Source organism: Oryx dammah, unplaced genomic scaffold, assembly GCF_014754425.2.
Source record: "Oryx dammah isolate SB20612 unplaced genomic scaffold, SCBI_Odam_1.1 HiC_scaffold_1926, whole genome shotgun sequence".
NCBI classification, from domain to species: Eukaryota; Metazoa; Chordata; class Mammalia; order Artiodactyla; family Bovidae; genus Oryx; species Oryx dammah.
Genome location: NW_024072030.1, coordinates 1 through 6,114, shown reverse-complemented (window position 1 = coordinate 6,114; position 6,114 = coordinate 1). Strand labels below are relative to the sequence as shown.

The following is a 6,114-nucleotide window of genomic DNA, read 5'->3' as shown; positions in this document are numbered from 1 at the left end:
GAGTCTTTTCTTGTGTTGTTGGAAGAGGGTGTTTGCTATGACCAGTGCATTTTCTTATCTTTATATATATATATGCTTTATATATTTTATTTGTTTTATATATATATATATATATATATGAGCAGAGACATTACTTTGCCAACAAAGGTCCATCTAGTCAAAGCTGTGGTTTTTCCAGCGGTCATATATGGATGTGAGATTTGGACTAAAAAGAAAGCTGAGCGCTGAAGAATTGATGCTTTTGAACTGTGGTGTTGGAGAAGACTCTTGAGAGTTCCTTGGACTGCAAGGAGATCCTACCAGTTCATTCTAAAGGAAATCAGTCTTGAATATTTATTGGAAGGACCGACGAAGCTGAAAGTCCTATACTTTGGCCACCTGATGCAAAGAACTGACTCATTGGAAAAGACCCTGATGTTGGGAAAGATTGAAGGCAGGAGGAGAAGGGGACGACAGAGGATGAGATGGTTGGATGGCATCGCCGACTCGATAGACATGAGTTTGAGCAAGCCCAGGGAGTTGGTGATGGACAGGGAGGCCTGGCGTGCTGCAGTCCATGGGGTCTCAAAGAGTCAGATACAACTGAGTGACTGAACTGATGTACACACACACACACACACACACACACACACATTTTCTCCCTATCAGACAGTTCCTCACCAATCTGAGTTTGCTGAAATGCACTTAAACAAAACAAGAAACAGTGGAAGAGACAGAACAGAATTCTATTGCTGCCATGTTCCTGAACTCAAGAGTCTGGTTGTCAGGGAAACTCGATGCAGTTTGTGACCTTTTAAATTCGATCACATTTTCAAGAGAATCAAGGAACTTAAATTCACGATTATTGTTTTCATGTGCCACTAAGTTTAGTGGGTGCTTTAGTTTAGGAAACGTATCATAGAAGCATCAACATTACTGCCAGGAGGACATCATCCCTGGGCTTTCAGTGGAAAAGAAGAACCAGGATAGGAAATGCAAATGATTTAACACCCTGTTTAACTATAGAACAGAATTGGTTGGAAGATGTTTAAGGCAGGGAGTCAGTAAATATAAGTGACCAGATCACACATTTCAGAAACAGGAAAACATTTACTATCCACGATGCAAGCCCTGGGTGGCTGGCTGCCCGCCCGCTGCCTCCCACGGCGCGCGCCACACGCCCCTTCCCTCAGGACAGCCCGGAGAGCAGCGCCAGCACGCACCTGCACCTGGTGTATCGCTACTGAGGCCCAGGCGAGGTTTGCTGTCGCGACCTGAAAAACACAAAAAGGAAGAGCGTGACGCGCGCTTGCCTCAGCCACACGCAGACATCCCAACAGAGGCCACCAGCTTAAGTTTGGTGTGGTCATCGCGTCTTCGAACGTTCCGAAAACCCGAACTGTCAAATGCATGCAAAATTTCTCTTTTCTTACAAAATTTCTCTATTTCCCACTTCTTTATGATTGAGTGTAATGCTCTCTTGTTCCTCTTAATTTGGGATAAAAAGGAAGATAAACTGATTAAGAGCACTGTCATCCAATGAGCTTATCATAAAATAATTATTTTTCGCTTCAACAAAATCACTATTGTGACCATTTTCTTTCCTTTTTTAAAAAAATTAATTGATTTTAATTGGAGGATAATTACTTTACAATTTTGTGATGGTTTCTGCCAGACAGCAACATGAACCAGCCACAGGGGTACATGTGTACATCCCGAACCCCCCTCCCCCCTCCCTCCCCACCCGACCCTTCTGGGTGGTCCCAGAGCACCTTTGGGTGCCCGGCGTCATGCATCCGGTTCACACACGGGAATGTACCTGTTTCAGTGCTATCCTCTCAAAGCATCCCCCTCGCCTCCTCCCACTGAGCCCAAAAGTCTCTTCACAACTGTGTCTCCCGCGCTGCCCAGCATGCTGGCTCGTGGTTACCATCTTTCTAAATTTCATGAACATGTGTTACTAGACCGTATCTGCCTCTCTCTTTCTGGCTTACTTCACTCTGTATAACAGGCTCCAGGTTCATCCACCTCATTGGGACTGACTCAAATCAGTTGCTTGTGACCACTTTAAAAATGAGGAAATGTTTCCCAAACTTGGCTGACAAGTGCTTAAACTACTAGCTATCTTATTTCTTTTTCTTTTTTCTGTTCATCTAACGAGTATTCCTGGGTGCCTGCTGGGGCCCAGATTGGAGAAGGAAATGGCAACCTACTCCAATGTTCTTGCCTGGAGAATCCCAGGGACGGGGGAGCCTGGTGGGCTGCCGTCTGTGCGGTCGCACAGAGTCGGACATGACTGAAGCGACTTGGCGGCAGCAGCAGCAGCTGGGGCCCAGTGCTGTTGTTAGAGAGCGGGTGCCGCTCGCGTTTGCGTGCAGGGCTCAGGGCAGATGCCACCCTGAGCAGGTGACATCAGAGCACGCTCCTGGAGGCGGCGGCCGGGTGGGGACAGAGAATTCGGAGCAGAGGGAGAGTCGAGGTGTGGGACCTGCTGGAGAGGGGCCAGCCGTGCGCAAGGGCCGGGGGCGGCGGCGGGGAGTGAAGGGGCTGGAGCAGCGGACGGTCATCTAGGTGAGAGGACAGGGAGCCGGCCACCCAGGGGCCTGGACGAGCGTCGCAGGCAACAGAGAGGTCACAGAACTCCTCGGTTTTAGTGTCACTGAGCCGTTCCCATTCGGAACGTGAACAGACGCTGGTGCTGTTGTAACTGTTGTTTAGTTGCTAGGTTGTGTCCGACCCTTTGTGACCCTGTGGAGCTGTAGCTGCCAGGCTCCTCTGTCCATGGGATTCTCCAGCCAAGAATACTGGAGGGGGCTGCCATTTCCTTCTCCAGGGGATCTTCCCGACCCTGTCTCCTACCCTGGCAGGCACGTTCTTTACCCCTGAGCCACTAGGGATGTTTCCCAAATGTTTGTAACGCTGGAGTATTTATTCAGGACACACTCAAAGAGGAAATATTTAAGGGGACACAAAGTCAACCAGAATGTGAAAACCCTCCAAAGCCACACTATGGCTTAATTTGATTAACGACATGGTATTTTACGTTTATTGTCAAAATGGATCCTGACTGCAATAAATTACTATATTTCTTCATCATAATCACTGCAAAATGAAAAAAAGTTTCTAAAAATCATTACTATTGATATCAAAATAGTTTTAAACAAGTCCAGGTTTTAAACATTCACTCACTAGATATTCAGTCATTAACTGAACAGTATCAATAAGCACCTTCGATGAACTGGGTACAGCTAAGACCCCCCCCCGGGCAGAGCTCAGGCTCACCTCCTGGTGACTCAGACAGAAGGCTTCTTTACCCCAGTGCCGGTAGAGCTCAAGGATGCCAATCAAGTCCCCGATCGCAGTGACAATCGGCAGACAAAGAACAGACTGGATCCGCGTCCCCGATTCCAGCCCAGTACCTCTTGGAAACCGTTCATCCTAAAAACGTAGGAGGGGGAAAAGATATAAATTCTTCAAAAGAATTGGAATCATTAATTTAGGACTCTATCAGAAATTCCCTAGTACTTGTAAGCCATGATCAACAGTCCTTTTCAAAGGAAAACCAAACGACGACGGTCACTGTAAACCTTGTTTGAGAAAACCTGAGCAACATGGGCTGTGCTTGTGCTGTGCTGGGGCACTCAGATCTGTCTGACTCTTTGTGATCCTTTGGACTGTAGCCAACCAGGCTCCTCTGTCCATGGATTTCCCAGACAGGAATACTGGAGTGGGTTTCCATTTCCTCCTCCAAGGGATCTTCCCAACCCAGGGATCAAACCCTCGACTCCTCTGACTCCAGCACTGCCGGCAGATTATTTACCCACTGAGCTGTTTAAGATAACTTTAGCAACATGGGACTTCAACCCAGATAGTGCCTCATGTTTCTTTATCATTACACAGGAGAATTCAATGAATGAATGAATATACATAGCTTCGTGCAATAATAAAATTAATTACGATGGCCTCCCAGGTGGCTCAAGTGGTAAGGAATCCACCTGCTAATGCTTGGGCCACAGGAGACACGAGTGCGGTCTCAGAGTCTGGAAGACCCCCTGCAGAAGGAAACGGCACCCACTCCAGTATTCTTGCCTGGGAAATCCATGCACAGGGAAGCCTGGTGGGCTACAGTCCATGGAGCCGCAAAGAATAGGAGATGACTGACCACACAAGCAGTTCTGAGCAACACATTATCATTCCTCACCTTCTAGTGTCAGCATTAAAGTTTCAGAGGTAAAAAGTCACATGTGAAAATTACCCCAAATGCCAAGGCATATTATATTTATATATATTTTTTCTCTTATTTTTAAGGTGAGAATAACACAAAACCACAGGTTAATAAGAGTTATTGTAACTGAGCCCCAAAGACCCATATTAGTTCAGTTCAGTTTGGGCACTCAGTCGTGTCCGACTCTTTGTGACCCCATGAATTGCAGCATGCCAGCCCTTCCTGTCATCACTAACTCCCAGAGTTTACTCAAACTCATGTGCATCGAGTCAGGGATGCCATCCAGCCATCTCATCCTCGGTCGTCCCCTTCTCCTCCTGCCCCCAATCCCTCCCAGCATCAGTCTTTTCCAATGAGTCAACTCTTCACATGAGGTGGCCAAAGTACTGGAGTTTCAGCTTTAGCATCAGTCCTTCCAAAGAACACCCAGGACTGATCTCCTTTAGAATGGACTGACTGGATCTCCTTGCAGTCCAAGGCACTCTCAAGAGTCTTCTCCAACACCACAGTTCAAAGGCATTACTTCTTCGGCACTCAGCCTTCTTCACAATCCAACTCTCACATCCATACATGACCACTGGAAAAACCATAGCCTTGACTAGACGGACCTTTGTTGGCAAAGTAATGTCTCTGCTTTTGAACATGCTATCAAGGTTGGTCATAACTTTCCTTCCAAGGAGGAAGCGGCTTTTAATTTCATGGCTGCAATCACCATCTGCAGTGATTTTGGAGCCCAAAAAAATAAAGTCTGACACTGTTTCCCCATCTATTTCCCATGAAGTGATGGGACCAGATGCCATGATCTTCGTTTTCTGAATGTTGAGCTTTAAGCCAACTTTTTGACTCTCCTCTTTCACTTTCATCAAGAGGCTTTTTAGTTCCTCTTCACTTTCTGCCATAAGGGTGGTGTCATCTGCATATCTGAGGTTACTGATATTTCTCCCGGCAATCTTGATTCCAGCTTGTGCTTCTTCTAGCCCAGCATTTCTCATGATGTACTCTGCATATAAGTTAAATAAGCAGGGTGACAATATACAGCCTTGACATACTCCTTTTCCTATTTGGAACTAGCCTGTTGTTCCATGTCCAGTTTTAACTATTGCTTCCTGACCTGCATATAGGTTCCTCAAGAGGCAGGTCAGGTGGTCTGGTATTCCCATCTCTTTCAGAATTTTCCACAGTTTATTGTGATCCACACAGTCAAAAGCTTTGGCTTAGTCAAAAAGCAGAAATAGATGTTTTCTGGAACTCTTTTGCTTTTTCCATGATCCAGCAGATGTTGGCAATTTGATCTCTGGTTCCTCTGCCTTTTCTAAATCCAGCTTGAACATCTGGAAGTTCACGGTTCATGTATTGCTGAAACCTGGCTTGGAGAATTTTGAGCATTACTTTACTAGCATGTGAGATGAGTGCAATTGTGAGGTAGTTTGAGCATTCTTTGGCATTGCCTTTCTTTGGAATTGGGATGAAAACTGACCTTTTCCAGTCCTGTGGCCACTGCTGAGTTTTCCAAATTTGCTGGCATATTGAGTGCAGCACTTTCACAGCATCATCTCCCAGGATTTGAAATAGCTCAACTGGAATTCCATCACTTCCACTAGCTTTGTTCGTAGTGATGCTTTCTAAGGCCCACTTGACTTCCCATTCTAGGATGTCTGGCCCTAGGTGAGTGATCACACCATCGTGATTATCTTGGTTGTGAAGATCTGTTTTGTACAGTTCTTCTGTGTATTCTTGCCACCTCTTCTTAATACCTTCTGCTTCTGTTAGGTCCATACCATTTCTGTTCTTTATTGAGCCCATCTTTGCATGAAATGTTCCCTTGGTGTCTCTAATTTTCTTGAAGAGATCTCTAGTCTTTCGCATTCTGTTGTTTTCCTCTATTTCTTGGTCTAATCGCTGAGGAAGGC

The 6,114-nt window shown here is 46.0% G+C and overlaps 1 long non-coding RNA gene across 1 annotated transcript; it reads right to left on the bottom strand.

Moving 5' to 3' along the window:
• Positions 1-706: 706 nt before the first annotated feature.
• Positions 707-3,580, bottom strand: LOC120859622. Its single transcript, XR_005720121.1, has 2 exons — positions 3,262-3,580; positions 707-1,253 (listed from the first exon to the last, which is right to left on the bottom strand). It is a non-coding gene; the product is annotated as an uncharacterized LOC120859622 (long non-coding RNA).
• Positions 3,581-6,114: the final 2,534 nt, after the last annotated feature.